The 23,580-nt window shown below is 42.2% G+C and overlaps 1 protein-coding gene across 1 annotated transcript in view; it reads left to right on the forward strand.

The window, feature by feature from the left end:
• The window catches only part of TOP1 (DNA topoisomerase I), a 289,068-nt gene that overhangs the window by 887 nt on the left and 264,601 nt on the right, over positions 1-23,580 (forward strand). The window lies entirely within an intron of this gene.

Raw genomic sequence — 23,580 nt, forward strand, 5'->3', positions numbered from 1 at the left:
GAGCCGAGTGCAGAGCTGGGGCCTGCGAGCAGGGAGAGCTGGGACTGTGCGCAGAGTGTAAGCACGACATGTACAATGAATGTGGCCTAAAACGGGAATGTTTAATGAATCTGAAACAAAATATTAATTCATAATGCAGTGTACAATTCAAGAAATAATACATTGCCAATTACCCTGAAATGTTATCTGGCTTTTTTTTTTATTTAACCTGAAGTCCCCATCAAACACAACCAAAAAGTCTTAATTATATTTTGAATACTATTGGGAAGTATTTGATAACCCAGAATATCTCCTGTTATGCAGTAGCCCACAATATAGATGTAGGTTAACTATAGATTCCCTCTAAAATCATTATTTTCCTAGTGAATAGAAACGTCAGTACTACATAACTCGGACAATGTCTACCCAGCTTGTACAAAACGTTCATAACTTTCTTCCCATGTATGCCATTCAGCACTCAAGTGTGGTAGTTATTGTTTTTTATTCTCTTTGCATACACCTCGTCACCCAACGTTTAACTATGGTCCTTGCCTTATTTACTCAATAGTAAGTCCCTCGTGTTTAAAGGAGTCACCCTCCACTAAACTCCATACCTGTATGTAAAGCCTTTGCAGGATTTTCCCCACTTGCTTACTTGCAGCACTGCACTATGGTACTTTGAATTCACCTCAAGCCCCCCCCCCCCACCAGGGGCACCGAACTGAAATTAACAAGAATACCTGAAAACCATTTCCACACAAGGGTGGACATCTCCCTTGACCAGTAATGACCTGCATTTCCATAAATATTTCGCACGTCTTGTCGTGCAGCAGAGTGGAGACTTCCAAGGCTATGACCACTACTCCATGTTGTGCAGAAAATAGCCAGACGCCCCATCTAAAACCTCATATACTTTAGGGATGTCTTTTACAACTAAATATCACACCACATTTTCATCATCACAGCATGTTCTGCCCAGTGGTCAAATCCTCTACCATACATTGTGTGGTATACGTCATCATGGATCAATTTCCTCTGACACTCACTTGATGTTTGGTAGGCCTCTCACCACTGTCTCCACCATCATGGGCTTGTGTAATGAAAAAAGTAAAGGATTCCTTTCAATAAAGTTGCAAACATTCTTTAAAGTTCTTGATTTAGTTTTTAAAAAGTGCGTTATGTAAATATTGGTTCCTTTTCAACATTGTTAATTAATGATTCTTCTACTCATTGCAAGCACAATGCTTCATTGTGGGCACGTCATCTCTTCGTGTGGGGGTCTAAACTAGATTTACCATGGTTGAGTCAGTCTTGTTCTCACTTTGTTAACTTGAATTATTGTCCTCTACTTGCACTGATGGTTCTGTCTAATCGGGTGGATGCCCTGTCAATGGTTAGTCTTTGCTAAAGAACCGACCAATACAGATGTGCCCTCATTAGTTAGTCGGCAAAGTGCCTAGGATTTGAGGAAATGCACAGCTTTGCCATTTCCCTGATAAATGCTGGAACACACACCAGTGAGCTCAGCATACCACACCCTGAGGTGTTCGTCATAAGTCTATACATAAGAGGATATGTAGCTCTTCAGCCCAGTATGCTAAGTTAACATAACTGTATTGTCGAGTCAATATGACCACAGTCCTTATGAATGCACGTGGTGACAGAGTGGACCTAAGTGAAGAAATGTGTTGAAGTCATGCGTAGTCTATAAATAAACTAAGGATTCTAGACCATGATCAGACACTCAAAGAAAGATTGTAGAGCTGGCACCCCTGACAGTAAGGCCTGGCAGCCAAATCCTAGAGTACCTAACGTCTATGTTTTAAGGAAAGAATAAGATTCTGATTTTTGAATTGGAAATGAAGTGAACTTTGAAGTTTGAGTCCCATACACCTAGGTGACTTCCCGGCTACAGGTGTGAGATTGAAGCAAGGTGCATGTACCAGTCCGGAATAGTCAAAACGCAGGGACCTGCCTGAGCAGCAATGGGGAAAACGTTCCCTTGTGTACGAATTCAGTCGCATATAGGAGTTAGTATATGAGGCAGAAAAACTTATGTGAGATTGTCACTGGCGGCCAATATAAGGCACATCAAGCACGAGTTACATTACTTCAGTTCTCTGCCATATTCACACCCTCTTGATTTGAATTTAATGGTATGGGGTGTCCACCGAAGTTCATAGACACCACTCTTGCACAGTCTTCACCAGCCATTCCTGATATCACATCTGTATTGAGTTAATCTATAGCAAAGGTTAACCAGATGGAAACTCCTCCTGAAAAAGCAGCTACAAGAGTATGATGCAGAGACCATACCCTGGTAGCCATGATTTTCATTATGCCTGTGTGGTGACTTGCTTCACCATGGAGTGATCACCTGGAAGATGCATGCCACATCAGAAGATAGTTTGACGCCATTGTGTTTAGAAATCTCCACAACTCTAAACCCTCTGTACCATAGGATACTGAGGCCTTCAGCTTTAAGAGCAGAAAAGACTCTAGCATTAGTTTGGTCTGTCCATTAAATGTGTTGGGGTGGTATGTATGTTGGATCCTCTTAAATATTTTCCTCTGTTAGCTTCAGGTAGGTGAAGCCTACGTAGTTAGTGCTGCTATGAATACTTGGAATTTTGTGAAAACCGCTTCACTGCCAGTGTATGTACAGTCAGGAGTATGTGTCAGATGGACGTTACAATGCTTAGTATTTAAAAGTAGATATGTAATCGCCCCTAAGAGTGGATACGCTCTCATTTATCTTCAGATGCTCGCCTCTAATAAGTACAAAATGCCCGGATCACATATTCCTTCTTTAATGTTTGGGGCCTATAAACGAGGCCCCTGAAATTATGTGCTTCACCTGTCACTCCTTTTCCACATATTTATGGATTTGCCATGCTTGCCACATAATCCTTGTATTTCTCTGGTGAAGGTCTCATGTGGCTTCCTACTGAGATATTTGCGTAGTGTACAACCGTTTTCTGCTGGGGCTGTTGCTTAACTAAAAGGGGTACTCCAGAGGCTCATAATGTAGCCACAGAATAATCCCAATGCAGAATACCAGTTTTAAAATGGACATTTCTGATTCATAGAATGGACAGTGCGTGAACTTTGCCCTGTTTACAGCCGAGTGTGACGTATGTTTTAAACTGGAGATTTCACTCTGGGAGTTGGATAGAACCGTGTGAATAAAATGTTTCAGTGCTTCCTGCAAGACAACATGATTTGATGATGAATACTCTTATCGGTAAGAGCTACTGGACGTGTAAAGGTTCTTCCTTCAGGAACTTTTGTATGTTGTGTAACGGCGCTACCCTTTAATAATCGGTGTGTTGAAACTATTGAGCTAATGAGGCATAATTTACCTACTCCATTTTGTCATCACAAATGTAGGTCTTTTTGACTGTCCCAAATGAAAGCAGGGAGTTTTCGTTGTCTTCGCCTCCATAGTGTAATAAAGGAACGGTCTGAGGATCCTTCTGGAGATGTGAATTTAGTATGTTGGGGAGTGTGGGTAGTCTCATGGTGCTTGGAGAAGTCAAAATGGAAAAGAAATGGAGCAATTTCAACTTATTGCCATTAAGTACAAAACCACAGTAGAGTTTTCTGGGAAAGCAACTCTTGATGCTTGATTGAAGGCGATATAGATAAGAGGAGGAGAAAAATGAATGATTTGTTTGCATATGAAACACAAAGGCAACTGGGGAGACTTCACCCAAGGGGCAACTGAGGAAACTTCACCCATGGGTGAAGGGGAGGGAGTTGGGATGAAGACCAGGCTTTAGCAGGTGCCAACAAATCTCATCATTTGATGGAGGAAGGAAAAGAGCCCACAACAGCTAGGTAGACCGAGGTAAGATGCAAACCATGTAAAAGAGGATTCAGTTTTCCCAAAGTGTACCCTTCTCCCAGCAGGAATCAAATAACAAAAACAGGCTATTTAATCTGTGCTCACGGATCCAGTACACAGAAGGAATCGTTTACAATCACTTTATTATGAAATGGCGCTGATCAAGTATGCTGGTTTTACTTCACTTAAATATTATTTACGAATAGGTTATTGTTATTGTTAACTGGGTTTTATATCGCGCCAAATCACCGTCCGGTCTCAAGGCGCTACTAACCGATACAACAACAGAAGAAATTTAACAGAGAATTGTTGGCCTACCTCATAGGGGTCCAAAAGCATCTCTGAAGAGAAACGTCTTCAAAGATTTCCTGAAAAGAAGGAGGTTGGTTTCTTTGCGAAGGACCTCGGGTAGCCTATTCCACATTTGAGGAGCTTGAATTGAGAAGGATCTCCCTCCTTTGGTTGCCAATTTAAAGCGTGGACATGTCAACAGTTGGGAGTTGGAAGATCTTCAGGCTCGCTTGGGATTGTAAACTTCGAGCCTCTCTTTTATATAGGCAGGTGCCTGTCCGTAGATTGCCTTGTGGGTGATACATAGGCTTTTAAATTCCACCCTTTGCTTTATGGGAAGCCAATGTAGCCTGTGCAATAATGGGGAGGCATGGGTCTGTCTAGATGCTCTAAATATTAGCCGTGCTGCATCATTCAGAGTGACCTGCAGGCGGTTGATTAAATTCTTTGGCAGACCTAAGTATACTGCATTCCCATAATCAATCCTGGAAACTATTGTTGCCGAAACAATGGTGCGGAGCATATTTGTAGAAAGTAGGGGGACCAACTTTCGCAACTGCCTAATCAGGTTAGTACAAGTTCCAACAACAGAGGTAGGTAGAGCAGGAGCACCTTTTTAACAAAGTGTTAAAACTTGCATTTCTCACCCCTTGTGGCCAGACTACCAAGAGCACCCTTCTCATAATAGATTTCGAAAGAAAACTTTATTGCTGCTTATCTTCCTGGAATGATATAGTAACAAGGTAGTCCTCATTAATCCCAAAGTTCTACTTCTTTTTAAAAGTGAAATTGTCATTAGATGTTCTGTCACCAAGCTCTGGAGTTTGTTGCGGTCTTGAGGAATTGTAATGTACAAACAGGGTTATTGTAACACACCTCTGATCCTGGTCCATTTCGCTCTTATTCACAGCGTACAATGCCTTCCTAAGAAGGGCGTAAGCTTGCTTCGTTCAAATTGGTTCAGGCCTTGCAGATCATTTCATATGACCCAGATGGTTTTCAGTTGTGGCATTTTGTGCCTGCAACCTTTCCTGCATTTGTCCCCGTTATGGTACCTCTTTTAAAAAAAAAAAAAAAAAAAAAAAGAATTTGCCCACCAAAGAGGGTTACTATAGTTTGGACTAGAAGCAGCATCTTGGACATATCAATCTGCCACTGTACCTCTCTTTTGTCTCTGTCAACAGCCTGAGCGCTGAAGAACTGCGCAAAGTCTCTATTAAGGGCTGCACCCAGAAAAATGTAGTGTTGTCAAAGCATTCTCTTCTGTGTCTGTTGCCTTCTCTTAAGAAATCTACTTTCTGTACAGGTGTGACGTAATCTGTTGCAGGTACATAAAACTCTTTTGCATGAACCAAAATGCAAGTTTTAAGGGGTATGGCATTTTTGTTTTCTGCCGGATCGTTTATTGGGGGTGGGGGGGTGTTAGTGTTACGTCTGGGAATTTGTGTGGGGTATGTTGATAGTTTGTGGCCTATATGGCGAGCTAGAGGTTTGGTATTTTGGGTATAAATGTCGAAGTGGCAGTGGGGACGTGGCCCTAATGATATTGGCCCTAGATTACAAAACCCTTTGTGTCACTGTTGATGAAATGAGTTGGAGAACTTTTTTTCCCACTGTGTTATGTAGTATTGACATAGGTTTCAGTAGGAAAGATGGATGTAAGTGGGGAGAAGAGTATGCTGGATGTTATGTCCCGGCTGCAAGATTTGGAGTGGAATAAGAGAGATGGTCTCTAATTTTACCCCATTTAAGGCAGTGTTCTAGCTCGAAGGTCTGTGTAGGGTAGTTTGCATAGTGTTTAGATCATAGCTACTTACAAACATGTACCCAAGGGCTGCAAAGTACTGTCTGTGGCATGCCCGCGGGCCACACCAATGCCAGTAATGTGAGGGTTGGGTAATAAAAGGTGGATATAAAGAGGGGCGCGAAGCAGACGCATGGCGTGGACAACAAATCGAGTCTTCATTTGACTTCTGTCTGCCACCAACTCGCTATTCTCATGCACCAATAATAAGTCAGTGCATTAACTTCCAATGTAAAACATGAGAGGGAAAGATACTCATCTGGTGGCCGAATTGTAAAATTTGAAACCAGAAACCCTGGTATCGGTCCTGCCTTCCCCATCTTGACGCATTCGCATGTTCTTAGGCATTTGGTTAATTTCTCTTTGCCTCCTAATTTGTCATTACCACCTATGGGAAGCCTATAAAAGATAAAAGTTCAGCATGTGCTGTACAAAATGTTCCCTTGTAATAAAATATAATGTTGGTCCAATCATATAACAACCAGGGCTACACACAAGCTGCTCCTGACAAATGATTTGCCTCTTGGTTCACTAATGGCATAGCTTTCATAATTGGTGGCATGAGACACCTTTTCTTTACCATTACCTTAGCTAACGTGTAAATAAAGAATGCCCGTTTGTTTCACAGTTTTCTGAATATTTCTGCTTTGTCAAGTGAACAGCAGACTAGCAGCCGAGTGCTTCTGTTCACCCCTCACCCCTGAGTACTCCTGGTTTAGACAAAGTTTTACAAAGGATTGGCCCTTCTAGAGAGTTCAAAAAGGTCCTCCCATGTGCATCATTTTAACTCTAAATTTTATTTTTAAACATAGGTAATACCTAATGCTGACATTTAGGTCTTGCTCCTCTCACAAAGCCTCTGCTCGATTAACTTACTCCATCAAACCCCCCGACCCCTTTTTTTTTTTTTTTTTTTTTTTGTAGCGTTGGGTGGATTTGGTTCATGTTTTGGTAACTTACCCAGTTGCTTATGAAGCCGATATGCACTTAAGTTTCTGGACAGTTGACTTTATCTTTACTCGTCGAATTACATTTTTCAACCTCCCTTTTCTGCATTTTAAAATAGAGATGTTAAATAGGTTTCTGGTAACAGATATACAGAGCGATGCACGTGCATAATCATCGTAAAGTGTTCAGGTTCGCAGTTAATCCGCAAGCCTAGTTGACGGGCGCTTCCTTTTGGTTTAGTTTACTTTAAATGCTCGTCCTGGGATGTTTCTGCGCATGCGTATTTCTAATTTCGTAGTGTTCACGCTGGAGTGCGCTGCCGTCTGGATGTGTGTAGTAAAATATACGAGCTGTGCCCCACCTGTGTTCTGATCCAGCTTGGGGTGAACTGTGTTCCGTATGCAATGAGCTAGGGATTCCTCTTGTTGGGGCGCCTTTTCCACATGCAAAGCAAGCATTAGCTGGTCATGGTGTGATATTGGTGATGTGCTCTCCGCCCCGCACATGATTTGATTTGATTTTTAAATTTATAAAGCGCAACGAATGCCCGGGGGTGTCTTGGCGCTGCGGAATCAGAGGAACGTGCATAAGAAGGATGTGCTGAAAGCATATGTTTATTATCTGTTAGAAATAACCAAGATTTTCTGAATAATTTAAGATTCTGGCTGTTTTTGATTGTTAGTGGAAGGAGATTCCAAGTTTTTGCAGTTCCTAGCAAAAAGCTCCTACCTCCCCAACGTGCCTGTCTATACCCGGGGACTTGCAGCAGTTTTAGCTGAGCGGATCTCAGGTTCCTGGAAGGCACACGGTATTTTATGCGTGATGTCCGGTATAAAGGGCCCCTGTACATTGCCAACTGTCGAGAGCAGGCGTAAGAAGCTTTTCAATAATCCATCTACTGTTACTTTTTGTCACCCTTTCTTTTTAACAGAATTTGATTGAAACTGTTTTTAATTTTTTTTTTATTGTGGACCTTAAATTCTTTCAGTCTTTTTTGTTTTCTAAGGTGTGTAACTTGTTGCTCACAATTTTGGATGACAAAACGCCGTTGTTGCAAATTTGTCGAGCAGTCGAGGCTGAATACATTAATTTTGTTGACAGTTTTGAGGTTCCTGTAGAACCTGCTCCAAGAACAAAGCTTCTGTACGCACAACTTTACCCCGGGTTCTTGTTGTTTTGTATGTTCATATGAACTTAATCTGTGTACTAGTCCTAGTCCTTTAATGACCACAGTGCTTGGTATTCACAGAATCAGTATTTATTAAAGTCTTGAGCCTAGTCACTTAACTGCTTTAAAACTTTTTTTGTATCCTTGCATTTTACACAGCCCTCGATCACGTTAAACTAACGCCGTTGAGGGCTTGTTTTTGGGAGTTTGTCTGACAAAGAAACGGTATAACTGACATCTAATGAGTACTGGTATATTTATATATTTTTTCAGTTTGTTTATGTTAGTCAAAAGTTCTGGATGCAACCTGACAGTGCGCAGACACTTTACATAGGTTTAAACAGTATAAATGTGGATCTAGGAAATCCTTCCCAGGTACTGCTGTGCACGCTTGAGCTACTGGCTCCATTATGTTTTACGTGTCCCTTGAAATAACGAATAGCTCTTGGGAGCGTTAGTGGGGAAAAGTGTTACGTTTTGTTGATGCACATACTCCCCGACGCATTTCATGTAATGATTTTAGAATTTGTATTGTTGAATGACGTATATGAATTGCTTACGACTGGACTGCTTGTATCATGAGTATTTGCGCGAACATCAGAGACTTCATTAAATCGGCTTATGTAGCATCCCTATAACAGACACACACTTTAAAGCAAGCATTATGAAACCTAAAAACACCTTAATGCTTCATAACTGTTCTACTAAGGACCTCACTCGTTTATTTGTTTTTGGAGCAGCTTTAAAATTAAGTGCCCCTTAATTCATGTTCGTTAATGGCCTGATATTTGCAGACTAGTTATCCTTGTCTAAAGAGTTCATATTACACAGAATCTGACGCTGGTGTACATATGAAATTGGTAAAAAGTGTTCATAGTTACAGAAGCGTAAAATATCAAACCTTTCTTTTGGTATGGATTGTAGAAACAACATACATGGAACCACATGAGGCGCTATACTGGGCTACCAGCTTTTAAGAAGTTCTCCGATTAGCAAGCCAGTTCTGGATCTTCCAAATTCAGTCATAATTTATCAGACATTCAACGACTTTCTACAGCCAACAGTAACCATGAGAAACCCTTGTGTTCACAGCTTAAGGCACCAAGCAGTTGTGCTGATGCAAATATATAAGTACAGCTCTAGCCACGCACAAAAGATCTTACTAGAATGAACTTGTTTTTCTTTTTTTCCTTTCGCATTAACTTGCAAAACTTAAAACTCCATGCAAACTTTAATCATACGAATCCAAACACTACAAAACCGACAGACTTAGTCAAACAGTGGTTTCTTCAATCTAATATTCCTCCCAAATCCGCAGAAATTGCTCTATTGTAGAGAATCTCTACTAAGTACCACAACAATAGTTGGCGCAGTAGGAGAGGAAACTAATTTCTTAGTTTGTTTTGGATTGGGACCCATTTAAATTGGCTTTAGTGTACATGTAAATAGCTTTGTCAGGTCCTCAAATCCACGTAATTTTTTCTCTGAGTCTTTGGACCCCTGTAGGATCTTCTACCAGGGTTTGTCTGAGCTTGTATATGTTGACTACATCACCAGCTTCTCCGTGGTAATTAAGACTGGATCCCTGAACTAGAGCTTGACTTTTTTTCTAAATAGCTTTTGTTACCAAAAACAGCTTTCATTTTTAATAAAGTTTTTGCTTGCCATTTCCATCCAATAGGCTCTGCTACTGCACCCATATGGGCGTACTCTGCCTGACACACTAGTGTACACTATTTGCATGCCGAGTTGGCAGGAATTCACACATTATGCCAGGTTGCTGCAGTTAATCCACATTAGTTGCTATTACTGTGATGGCCACCACTATGTCAAAGTACAGTGTGACTAGGATAATGCCCAAGCTTGAAGTGACAGACTTGGAGTGGATACCATAATGCCAATTGTGGCATATGCGAGTGAGAACACCCAGTACATGCTAGTGTGATTATCATACCAGCGGTAGACTGCTCTCCTCAGACGCCTATCATAGTTACTGTGACAAAAACGCGTTGGAGCGGCAGCAATGCCTTGGATTAATGACTTTGCCATGCATGCCCAAAGTATGCCAGACCCTAGTTATACCCCTAGTGGCAATAATGCTGGCAAGGATGCTTTCAGTATGCCAGAGCCGCCATGACACACCCCAAATGCCAGTGTATGCTCCACCCTTGCCAAGGCGGGAATGTTAACATGGAGATCCCACACAGGACTGCAAACCTTCAGAATGCCTGCCTTCCATACTCTGCGTACCCTGGCTTGGTGGTGCTCCGTCTCAAATGCTCTTTGACATATCATCTGGAGTAGTGGTGGTGGATTCGGTTGGTATTTGCGGATCTCCAAAGCTTTCTGCTGCTAGACCTCCCTGTGGCACGTGGAGCCCAAGATGCAACAGTTCTTGTATCCAAGAAGAGCACCGGCATCTGGAGGGACAATGTGCAGAGAAAGCCCTGAGCAGTGATTAAGGTGGGACAGCCACAAAGTAGCAATGACTTTCCCATCCCAGTCCTACTCTAGTCCCTGCCACCTAGGTGCAGAGGTGGCAGAAGCTGGACCAGGTCCTTGGGGTGAGAATTTACCTGGGTCTGAACTCTGGCAAATCTTCTAATTTTCACAGCCTGTGCCTGCTCTCACATCTGCAGTAGACACAAGCAGAGGTGGGCTTGTGGTTACATCGGAAGGAGGCCTTTGTGTAGCTATGCTGCTCTTCTGCTACAGTACTCTGCAGTGTACGTGCAGCAGGGCACTGTGCTACTCTCCCTTTTGTTACGGTGTAGCTCAAAGCTGCTTTATTGTAGTCCAACTTTTGCAATGGCCAAGTATGACTGTATTTTCTGTACAGTAGCTAAATATGAGGCAACCCGGATGGATCAATAAATGAGAACATTCTTGCTTTGGAGCTACTTATTCAATTGTGATCAATATCTGAGTGAATCAATCAATGCACTAACAAATAACATGCATTGTATAAGCCCATTGTCCCTATAGTGTCATTGTTCTCAATATTTATTGCACTTTCTTTATAATCACTGGATTTCAGTTCAAATATTCATGTAATTCTGTGATTGACCGAGAGTGAATGAATGTGTATTTGGGTATTTTAATATTGTTCTTACTTAATTGTAAAACTACACCCATCCCTTGCCCCTAAATGCAATTGGAATCTGGACTCAACTACTGATGCTGAAGCGTCTAAACTACGGGATATCACTGGGATGTTTGCCTTGCCCCTTTCATTGATAGGCCCACTCACGTTAAGGGTCATACGCTTGACTTAATCTTTTCCACAGTACCGATTAAAGCGTCCCCCCCCTCTTCCGGTTCTGTGGACTGATCACTTTTTAATAAACTTTGTTGTGCTGTCTGAGTGTCAGACTAGCCATAGAGCTTCTAGGGATGGGACTCGCCTATCAAGAGCGTTCCACCTGGTGACAGCTGATATGCTCGCTGACGCTCTCTGTTTACATCCTTGTACCTTGACAGGGAACTTAGAAGTTGACCTGTCGGTAGTCCAAGACTGGCTTCAGGGAAGATTCGAGGAGCTTGCCCCTCGGAAGCCAGCCAGGATAGCTCCCTGCCAGGACTCTGCTCCTTGGTTTACCTCCATTTTGCGGAAAATGCGCCAAGACTGCAAAAAGGCGGAAAGACTCTGGCGGCGCAAGTACGACCCTGAGGAGAAAGTGAGGTACAAGGGTGTTACAAAATTATATCATAAACAGATCGCCGAAGCAAAAAAGATCTACTATGAGCGTAGAATTGATCAAGCTGACAATACGAGCAGGGAACTGTTTCGTATTGTGAAGGAATTCGTGGATCCTGCTGCTGGCGCCCGTGTACACTCTCATTCTGAGGAGTGGATCAGGCAGCTTGCTGACTTTTTTGCTGCTAAGATCTTAAAGATCCAGGATTCCTTCGGCAGGGTAGGGCCTCCGAAAGCTGTCGTGGTCTCGGGGAGCGATCAAAAGCTCTAGTCATCTGCTGAAGCAGAGGCCGGGTCCACTTTAGTGGTGTTCCCTCCCCTGTCTTGTGAAACCTCACTTGAGCTGCTTTCCCGTTTGAAATCTGGATCCCCCTTGGATGCTTGTCCGGCTAAATGCCTGAGCAATGTGGCTTCAGCTGTAAACATCTTGCTGAACCCCTTGCTTAACTTGTCTCTGAGCTTTGGAGTGGTCCCTAGAGAGTGGAAGCATGCTCTTATTCTTCCGTTGATCAAAAAACCTCTCCTTGACCCCCTACAGCCGGCCAACTATAGACCGATCTCTCTCCTCCCTGCTCTGGCGAAGGTCGCGGAGAAGCATGTTCAGCATACTCTTACCACCTTCATTGAGAATAACAATCTGCTGCATGACTCCCAATCTGGATTCCGTGCTAATTATAGCACGGAGACAGCTCTTGTGGAGGTGACCGACGCCATCAGGGAGGTGCTTGATCTTGGGGGGAAAGGCTAGGTTGGTCTTACTGGATTTGTCGGCGGCTTTCGACACCGTCCCACACGCAGGCCTCCTTTTAAGACTCAGGGAGATAGGACTGCGGGGGACGGTGTTGGATTGGTTTCAATCCTTCTTAACCGACCGTCGACAGGTGATCTGGGCTCCTCCGTTTTCCGCGGAAATGCCTTCGCTAGAGGTGGGGGTGCCTCAAGGATCGATCTTGAGCCCCACCATCTTCAACATTTACATGGCCCCTCTGGCGAAGGTCGCGGAGGCTTTCGGAGCCCGGGTTATCTCATACGCTGACGACACCCAGCTCCTGTTTACCTGCAGTAAGGGAGAGGATTTTGACGGCGGCAGAATCAAAGACTGTCTTAGTGCAGTCTTTGCATGGTTTCAGCATCAGAGCTTGAAATGCAACTCTGACAAGTCCGAGCTGCTCTTTTTTGGCTGTGCCCCGGACCCTGGTTGGAAGTCGTGGTGGCCCCCGGACATGTTCCCCCCTGAGAAACCTTCCTCCCAAGCAAAAAATCTGGGAGTCGTGTTAGACGACGATCTTTCTTTTCGCCCACATATCACGAGTTTAGCAGGGAAATGCTTCGGCATCCTCAGGATGGTGAGGAAATTTCTCCCATTGCTCTCCCTACAGTACCGCAAGAACATTGTTCAAGCACTTGTGGGATCGCGCTTAGACTATGCTAACGCACTTTTTGCTGGACTGCCTAAATACCTCGTGTCCAGATTGCAGATGGTGCAAAATTCAGCGGCCAGGGCAATCTTTGGCCTTCCGCGGAGAGTCAGCGCCTCTCTGTTGCGTGGCAGGTTGCACTGGCTACCACTGCTGTGCAGAATTAGGTTTAAAATCCTTACGTTGGCGTTTAAAGCCCTCCATCTTACGGGCCCAGCCTACCTCAGGAAGCGCATTGCTTTCTATGTTCCTCGGAGGAAGCTGAGATCTGCGGATTTGGCTACGGTGGAGGTGCCAGCGATCAAACGAGTGCGGATGGGTGGGCGATCTTTTCAGTTCATGGCAGCTCGTTTTTGGAATGAGCTCCCTCTTTCACTTCGCAAGGCCAATAACCTTCTGGCCTTTAGGAAGGAACTGAAGACCGTCCTTTTCTCTGCACAATCGGTGCGTCTATAGTGCTCCGCTTCTGGGTTTTCTTGGTTATGTTCAGGCCTCTTTGCTAAAGCGCCGGGACACCCTCTCTGGGTAGCCGTGCGCTCAAAAAGTGTGATTTTAACATAACATAACATCTGTAAAATTATTTTCAAACTCGAAATCACCACTATGTTCAAACCTTCGCACTCACTTTTTTACAAAGAAGTAAGTGGTCGAGTAGCTAAAATGAACTGAAGTGCAGGATAAGAATTCTTATGTTTATCAGTTACCTTAGGTTCTGGTAATAATATGGAATTTGATTTTCACGCTCTAGTAATAAGTGCAGGTGTTTACTAGCTCGGTTGCGCTTACTAACGATTGGTGAGGCCACAATTTCCAATTGATTTGTATGCTTATGTGTTCTTTCTCCAGATATGCATTTCTGAGCTATGCAGCTATCCAAAAGACTTTCTAGGAAGGAATAATCGGGCACGCCACTTTAGTTTGACTTACACGATGAAATTTAAAATCCCTAATATAGCAGTCACTCGAGACCTGATTAGGCCAGGCCTTCTAATGCCTGGTCCCACCTCTACGCTAGTTTATTCTAGGCCCCCACGCGTTGCGACTAAACGTTCACTAGTTGTGTTATGCGCTTAAGGACATTCTGTCTAGTGTTTCAGGTGCTGTCAAACTGAGCTCCAAGGCAGGCGTGAGCAGCATTTTACATTTCCACGAGATTGAAGATCTGAGTGTGTTTTCCAATTAACCCGAAGAATACTTGTTAGATTTAAAAGAATTTAGTGGGCTTATAGAAGTATTTAGAGTACTTAATATGATCTTGCTAGTTAGGAAGCAATGGGGATAATGTGGCACTCGCTTGCTGGGCTATGTTTAGCTGCTGCTGAACAGGAAGAATGTCCTGAACATGTATTAGTCCACTCTCTTACCCCATAGGTTACTGTTTCAATACACTGTCAAGATATTGTTCTTTTCCTTTTTATTGTACATTTTGTGTTCCTAATCTTAAATTATCTTTGCTGGAAAGAGCATCTGCCAGATTTTGAGGAATGTCGTGTAACTTATTTTGTTAAATCCTTTTAGCTTCAGAAGTGGCACTATTTATTAGAAACGTTCGGACTCTGCTAAATTGATACCTTCCTTACTTAGTACTTGTAGTTTTTTTCACTTGTTTGCTTGTTTAGACGGTACTGGCACATTATACTGCCACCAGTGATACATGGGCATCTCCATCCGACATTTTAGGACGCTGGCTCTTATTAAAATATTAGAAGTATTGTAACCTGAAGGGCAGAGATTTTATTTCCACTGTATTACTTTGTGTCTGCTGTGTGTGAAACGACCCATCTGATGGAGTATTTTTAAATCTAGGATGTTTAGAGTTTTGTTTGTCTGTGTTCATCAGTCAACGGCATTATGGAGTGTTAATACTTGCAGTGGACTTTAGGTTGGGCCTATGCTTACCCGATGGTTGACTCTTCTGTCCGTTCAGTTTGTTTTGCTTTTTATGTGGTATTTTTCTTCATCTTGTGTTGGTCTTTCCCCTCGAGCATAGCTTATTTATCATCCCTTTTTGATTGGATGACTTGTAGGCTTTCCCCTTCTTAAATTCAGGGAACTAATTTAATGTTTATTTCAGGTTTTCAAGGGAGTCCCTATGAGTTCTTGCTCTCTCCCTCGTGTGTTGCTTCCCCCATCCCTCTCAGCTTCTAACTCCCCTCAACTGTGTTGCTTCTAAGTTGAATCCCCCTCCCCCAAAGACATTCCTCACTTAGCATTCCTACAGGAAATGTATTTTTCTTCCCTTTTTGGGGTAGCAGGGGAGGGGCTATGGCTCCTGTTTGTTACTAAACCACTGTTTCTTTAATGCACTTTTGTGCATTATTTATATGTGTGTAGATATAATATACTGCTTCAAGGTTTGCATCCATCGCCTTGGAACGGTAAAAGTTAAAGGGAAGAAAGGCTGCTGATACTTGTATGGTGACGAATACACTTTAAAAAAAAAAACTATTTTTATTGATTTTCCATACATCCAAAATAACAAGGGGGGGTTTTCGGTTACATACCCCACATAGGTAGCAAAGTCACAGGTGACGAATGCTCTCATGTCATCACTCTGGATCCTTGTTTTCCCTGATGCAATTATGCCTCTCCAAGCAAGCATTGTTCTTTTTCTTTCAGTTGTAGAATACCACAGGCTAAACAAAAGGGTCTAGTAACACCATTAAAAACCAATACTTATTGGGCTTTGCCTGTAGTTTTGTAAAGCGCCCAAATCCCAAAAGGACACTCTGATGGGTGGCTGGGGGAGATATTGGTCATCGCAGACACAAGAAATCCGTACTAAAGGCAGAATCGATATAGACCTAAGTAAATTGTGCACTTAGTATTGTGGTGCAAAATGAAGGCAAAGCCTAGGAGGTGAGGGCATAACTATAACGGGCAAGTCTTTGGGAGCCTGAATGGCAATAATGGTGGCTGGTATGCTAAAATAACTTAATAGTTAACTGGGTGTTGTATTTATTTATTTTTGCTGTTTTATGAACACTTCAGGGGTGTGAAATTTAGTCAAATGTCTACTTGTACATGGGACAAGTTGCTTCATAAATCCACTTGTCCTGTTTAAAAAAAAAAATCCATTTGGTGCCATGTGTCCGGCAATAAATCATATCAGCAATCTCATTATATCAGAGCTTTGATAAAAGCCTCTCCGATTATGCTAAGGCCCCTACTATAGTAGGGTTTGAATTCCAGCCATTCCCACTTTGCCACCTTCCCACATATCTACATACTGAGGCTGCAGGTAGCATTAAGCAGTAGTTCCAGGGTTGTACTGCGCTTTTGAATCTCTGCAAACTTAGCATGTTTTAGAGGTTTTCACCAGCTCTTCTCGAAACTTTTCCCATACTGAGAAAGGTTGGAAGTTTTACTCCTGACCAGGGCAGAAGTTAAACTTCTTCCACGGTTGGGAAGAAAGTGGTTGGAGGTAAGGTGAATTTGTACGTGCTCAGTGGTTTTTTTGCATGAGCAAATCTCCAAATGCGTAGTTACCTGGTGCGAAAATGCAGTTGACCAATATTTTCCAGGAGTACAATTTCCTGGGATACTTTTGTAAATTGAGTGAGAATTTGTGAAAGCTGTAAATCTGCACTAATGGAAGTGCATCCACCATGGATGCACTTTTGTGACTTTAAGAATTTGGCCAGTAAGTTTGGGCTCTAGTTAACCAAGACCACCTAGTTTTTATTAAAATTTGGTCTATTTATAGACTGGCTTAACTTTGAATGACAGCATTCTGCTCTTTTGCAAGGCGCACATCCGCACACAAAGTAGATTTGTTCAGCGCCAGGGACTACTCTGGCAATGTGTGCTTTCTGAGACCAAAAAATATTATTGCTTTTTGCCAGTGTTTGTTACAAGGGTGAGCAGCGCCTGTCAGCTCACTCAAGTGTTTTACAGATCTTGTTGAAGCTGGTTGCCTTGTGTGTGTGTGTTAAAAAAAAAAAAAAAAAATGTATAATCTCATTTCTGAATATATTTTGGGGGGAATACTAGCATGCATGAACACATTTTACTAGATGGTGCATCTAAGAAATGGTACATCAAATTTCACAATAGTTTAGCAAAAATTGCTTTTTTCCTAGTTGCATTTTTTTAACATTTAAATTGAAAGCAAAAACTCATCAAGCTTGCTTTCAAGCTTCTGAAAATGTTTGTATCTAATCTGAGTATTCTGGGGGCATTATACATAGCTTCATAGTGTTAAACTTTGCAAATATAGTGTACACATTTTTATAACTGGACCACTGTAAGGTGTGCAGTCTGAGCTTACATCATTTCCTTAGAGCACTCACCCTAATAATAAAGGCTTTGTATTATTTAATCATAAAAACAAGTTTGAACAACTATCTTTTTGCTATAAATATTACCTGAACTGCAGACCATGCTCTTCCTGATTCATAATATGGTACTGTAAACTAGCAGCAAAGTGTTTGTTTTGCAGGGGGTTTGGCATACTTGTCCCAAGGACAAACTCAACATGAACTTCTGTCTTTGATTCCCAACCAATATGTCCTGGGAGTCGGGCTATAGGAATTCCACTCCCCGACTCTTTCTCTAATGTTTTCCTGTCGGAACCAATGTTTCCTAAACACTACAAACATGTTTTATGTCTGTGTCCAAGCCTCTTGAAGGAAAAGAGGTTCCTCCTACGGAGGGGCTGGAACAATAAGGAGGTCAGATCGTGTAGAGCTTCAGAATTGGCATGTTTTGATCCACGGAACACAAACTTAAACTGTGCACTTGTAAGGTTTATGGACCATGCTGCAAAAAAAAAACTGGGGGAGGGGAATAAGTCGACTGCCACCTCAGGCAGCGAAACAGACCTCAGGATCTCTACAATAGCTGGACAAGCTTCATTGCGTGCATTTAGACACACGAAAATCTGTTGGAAAGCTCAAAACAAAACTGCTACCAAAAAAGGGTTTGCCTATAGGCTGGCTAATTATGGGACTCGATGTATAATCTCATGACCACAAATGTCCCCAAGGGATCGACATCACAAGCATTTGTGGGCAATGTACCTACAAGAGAGTTCGGACAAGTGGGGGTGGTGGGCGCTTTTTTACTACAGGAATGAGGGTTCAGTTTTTATAAAAGTCAGTAAGTGTTCATTTTATCTTTTGTACTTGCAAAGGTTTTTTAAATCGTGCAATAAAGTTTTATAACCTAATGAACACTACAAACACAAGGACCAGCCCTGATGCTTAATTCTGTTAGCAGAAGTATATAAAAGCCTTGCGTTGTCAACCGATTTTGAGTCCCGGGTTTATCATGTTACTGCACATTAATGTGATAAATTAAATTCTAATTGTATTGAAGTTGGGCAATGTTTTTTGTAAAGCGATTACAATTTTAAGCAATTTAAACTATGCTCTGTAATTGAAGGTTCGGCTTGGTCTAAAAATGAACAGTTGAAACCCTGAATTATTTAAGCATATGACCCGTTATTCTGCAAAACTTTACATTGAAGTTGCCAGCAAAGAATTGGAACAGCAGTACCATCATGGTTAATTTAAAGTATGTGGATGTTTGAAGCAACACATGCCTCTAGTGTGTTGAAGTGCTTTTACTGGATGTCTTTAAGACCTATCCAAATTTTTAATCGTCACTCTGAACTTCATCCGTCTTTCAGCCATTTTTTTACGTTTTGGATGATAAATTGCATTGCCATACAGACCCACACTGGCATTTTTTTAAAACTTTTTATTCTTTTGTGTTTTTGGTTTCCTTCGTTCTGTTCTATGGTATCCAGTCACTAGTTTTTGGGTCATTGCTTCCTCCTATTAAAAAAATAAATAAATATATATATATATATAAAGATACAGCGTAGACATTAGAGAGAGGGAGTACAAGAAAAATATTTGCCCCGCTGTGTGTATGTGTGTGTGTGTGTGTATATATATATATATATATATATATATATATATATATATATATGTATATATAAAGGGGCAAATATTTTTCTTGTACTCCCTCTCTCTAATGTCTACGCTGTATCTTTCTCCCCCTCTGCCTATCAAATCTCCTTATTCTTGAAGGTTTTTCATCCATTCTTTCTCCCTTAGCCCTAATTTTCCCTTACTCTGTGTTGAAGAACATCCCTTTATATAATGTTGGCCTATCTGCTATGAAATGCCTTTGAAGGTCTTTTTGGTAGGCCTCTGTTGAGCCCTTTTGTGCTTTTAAATCAAAATATGCATTAATAATGTACAGGGCAATAATCCCTTCACCTTAGCACTAACCCACTACAAGAATTTAGATTCAGCCCTTAGGACCCTATGTCGTCTTGAGGTGTAAGAACAAACTAGTTCCATAAACCACTATGAATCATTGCGAATACATGAAATCCCTGTGTGAAAGTGGAAGTCCTTGAAAAGTTTACTAAAGCTAGAGGGCATCTTGGAAAAAAGTTTACATCAGAAATAAACAAATCCACCTCTTGCTGCACTAGTATCAAGCAGAAATATAAAAATCACACACATGATGCATTCATGTTGGTCAAAGGGGTATTCAAGCATAACCGAGTTAGTTTAAACCAGGAAAACACTTCAAAATGCCGTAGCAAATGAGTTTCAATAGCTTACTGTCACTATCTAAATGTGAATGCAAATGTAGATTATGATGATTCATAGTTTTGTAATACCATTTGTTGAAAATTTAACTCTTTGCCCACACCATGATGATTTTACAGTTTCAAAGTTTTCTGATAGTCATTTTCTCTATGTAAACCCTTGAATTTGGAGGTGAGCCAGAGCACTTTGCCTTCCTCCTGGGATGCTGCCCGATTTCTTACCGATTTTGCTGTACATTCGAGACTTATTCTGTTCTTGAGTTTGCCTATTATTCAGCATTGTTCCTATTTGAGAGCCGTCATGGCAGCAAGCGACTGCATTTAAATGAGACTATTGCTGCATCTGCTATTTAACTATTTCTGTAAAGCGCCTTTGAATTGTGTAATGAACTGTCTTTCTGAATCCCTCTCTAGAACTTACTTTGAGTCAGTCCTTTCTTTATTGCCTTTATTTTTGAGATGCTGTTTTGAACCTTGCCTCTGGCATATTGCTTCATGATTTGAGGTTATCCCCATCCTCGATCCACCCAAAATCTGAGGTGTTCAGTTTCTACCAGTACAGCATGCCCACACTGTAAAGGGCCAAAGCCCTGGCAGGTGAAATATTTACCTCTTGTTAACTGTGATAGTCAACACCTTGTTGACTATAAGCACTTTTGTTCTGTTGAGTACGGGGTGTTCACCCCTTTTTTTCGCTGAGTCCATGATAACCCACGTGTTTAGACTTCTATTTTTCTATCAAAAAAAGATTAGGTTTTGTTGTAATCTACTGTTCAGTGTAATGCATCCTCCTCGTTGATCTCTTCCCTGCTGCTCAGCCAGTGTAGGTGTCACTTGACTGTGGTGAGTGTCTGTCTGTGTTTGGATGAGTTCAGTTGGAGTGGATTGGCTGAGCAACAAGGGTGCTGCTCCTGGTGGGGCTTTACCTGTAACCTGTATTCAGGTTAAATAATCCTATATTCATAACTTGCCGGGCTCCATCTTCATTCTAACATTGTCATCTATGCCGGGCTCGACTCGGGGTACCACACGGGTGGACGGCGTCCCCCCCCCCCTTATTTTACCGGGTGGACACCGTCCCCCCCTGCCAAACAGCTGGACTTAACTCTGGCCTCCCTGGGACGCTGCTCACGTGTTGACTCCTCAAATGCAATCGCATCTAAGGGGTGAGCGAGGGGAGGCAATGAGCCTGATGGTGCAAGCCACCTTTCGTGACGTCACTTCCGGTGACCCCGTCACCCCACTTCTTTTTTAAGGACTTGTGCCCTGCATCTATGTATTGTCTGGCTGTGCCTTACACCAATAGCCAGTAGTGCTTTTAATTGTATCTTTTCACTTGTGTTGGCAACCAGCAGTCATTCCTCAAAGGGAATAATATATTTATTATTCACAAGTCAGTTTGTATCCTCCAAGGAAGACCTTTGCTGCTGCAGTTAATAATTATTTGACGCCCGATGTCGGGGAGGTTTCCTCTCCCAGCATTAATGTTTTCATGCCTGCCTTTGTTCTGGCGTGCCGCTTGCGGTGTGTGTAGTGTTCTGACTGTTGCACGTGGTGTAATGGTACGTCTTTCTGTGACGTGTCTTCAGCTAGCTTCCCAAGTGAAGGCGCAGAGTCATGTTGGCCGCCCGCCTACTGAACTTCCTTTTCCTTTACTCGAGAACGAAATGTGCTGCTTGTGCTCGTGGACTGTATCAAGGTCACTTTTTTTTTTTTTTTTTTTTTTTTGCGACAATGGAAAAACCTATCGTTCTTTGGGCGTGTTTGTTCTCCTTCTCCCCGGCTCGCTGTTTCGGCGGGCTGCAGGGCAGCGGAGCTTGTGTGTGACCGTCCTCGGGTAGAAAGGCGGGAGGAGCTGGTTAGCAAAGCCCACTGTAATTACTTCATGAGGTACTTGAATACCGAGACTCGCCGCAGGGGCACCAAAGCGCTGCACACAAGCCGAAGATGGCAAAACCGTTCATTTGTAAACTCGAGTTTGGGTGATAGTTACACTTGCTGTTTCCAGCGCTTAGAAATGGCAGGAGGGAGATGAACTGCTGAATTAAAACAAATGGAATTTCCTGCAGCCTTTCATTGGTGCCCAGCATACGAAGCGTGCTGTCGCGTGATGAGTTCCTAGAAGCCGTGTAATTTGTTTACACGGTGAGAGCAGGGATTCGCAGGCCTACTCTCTTAGGAGCTGTAAGGCAATAGGTTTCCGTGTAGAAGTCTGTTCCCATCTGCATTTGTAAAAAGGCATCGGCTAAATAAAGTCCGAAAATGCTCCCTCAGGCCTACTTTTCCTAGTTTTATTTTATTATCTGATGAAAGAACGGCGCATCTAGAGTGAACATCGTAATTTAGCAGGCTGGCCTGGCGGACCTCTTAGGCACCGAGTTAGTGTGTGAAATAACTAGCTCTTATTGTTTGCTTTTGAAGCCGTCTTGAAGGACCTGCTGGTCACATTCAAAACAAATGGCCCTTTGTAGCTTGGTTTAATACGGATACTCCTTTCTTCTATGTTTATTAAGTGGGGTGTAACCTGCTCATTCAGTTTAGTAACATGGCTCGCGGATCACGTGGTACTGCCACGTGCCCTTTTTATGTGGTAATTTTCTGTGCACCAATTCGGCCAAGCTCTACCTTACAAAATGTGTAGCAGGAAAGCGTAGTATTACCACAAACTTTGTAATTGCAGTTAAGATGCAAACTGCATGAAATGGGAACGAAATTGACTAATGGCTGCAAATACAGTAAACCCCAAAAGCATGGTCTGATTTCATATGGTTGTAACACATTAAAGGCACATTTCTTGATGTGGGTCGTAGCCAGATAGAAAAGCACATACAAAACACAGTAGCGAAAGTTTAAAAGTGTCGGTAGATTATATTAAAAAAAATATTATGAGCTTAATACCCCTTTTTTGTATGTGGAAAGGTGGGTTGTGTGCAAAATGCACAAGAATGGCTGCTGCCTTTATTATTCTTGCTTGCGTTGTTCTTTGCACAAGTCCTATCATTAGCTCGGTTTGACACATGGTTACTGCTGAAACTACATTAATCTTTCACGCCAGTTTGAGGACTGAATGGAAAATCAACAGCTGAGCTAATAAGTCATCAAGGCACCCTGGTAGTAATTCGTGCTCTTCTAGCCCTGCTGTAGTTTTCACTTATTTGACTTTTTGTCACCGATTACAACAACGTGTGGCTAGATTTATTAGATAAACCATGTTACTGTAGTTTCCCAGTTTAGAAGAAAATTATATGAGCAATTTCTTTATCCAGTGTTATTTTTGGTAGGCTGCCTTACTAATATGGGAATGGCGGTCTTTAAGTTGCACTTGCATATGGTTTTTCGAATATTTAAATAGACTATCGCACGATTCATGGTCGACAGGGTATTGTTAGGATTGGGGGTGTTAATGAATACTTTATCCACAATTTGATGGACTACTTCAGGGGGCAGTGTTCTGTTAGCGGAGCAGGAGGTTGGTAGGTCTCCGAGTCAAGATCTTCTGGTACTGAGCGCTTCATAGATGGGTAAGGTATCATCATTTCGGGTTGTCGGTGGTGAGATGTGACTTTTTGATGCTCTGGAGTCTATCCTGAGTGGTTGCTGGTACCACCAACTTTGAGTTATTGAGTAGTTGTGAAGTCTGTGGTTAACTTTGGTATTGTGGCCAAAAACTGCAATATCTTTGGTAGGGAATTCCTCGACTTCTGGACGTTCACACTTTATACATGGTGCAGTGCAGCATGTATCGGTGAAATACATCCACTGTGTATTTGTGTATGTGTGTGTATGTGTATATATGTGTGTATGTATATATGTGTGTGTGTGTATATGTATATATATATATATATATATATATATAT

Source organism: Lissotriton helveticus, chromosome 7 (genome assembly GCF_964261635.1).
Source record: "Lissotriton helveticus chromosome 7, aLisHel1.1, whole genome shotgun sequence".
Lineage (NCBI taxonomy): Eukaryota > Metazoa > Chordata > Amphibia > Caudata > Salamandridae > Lissotriton > Lissotriton helveticus.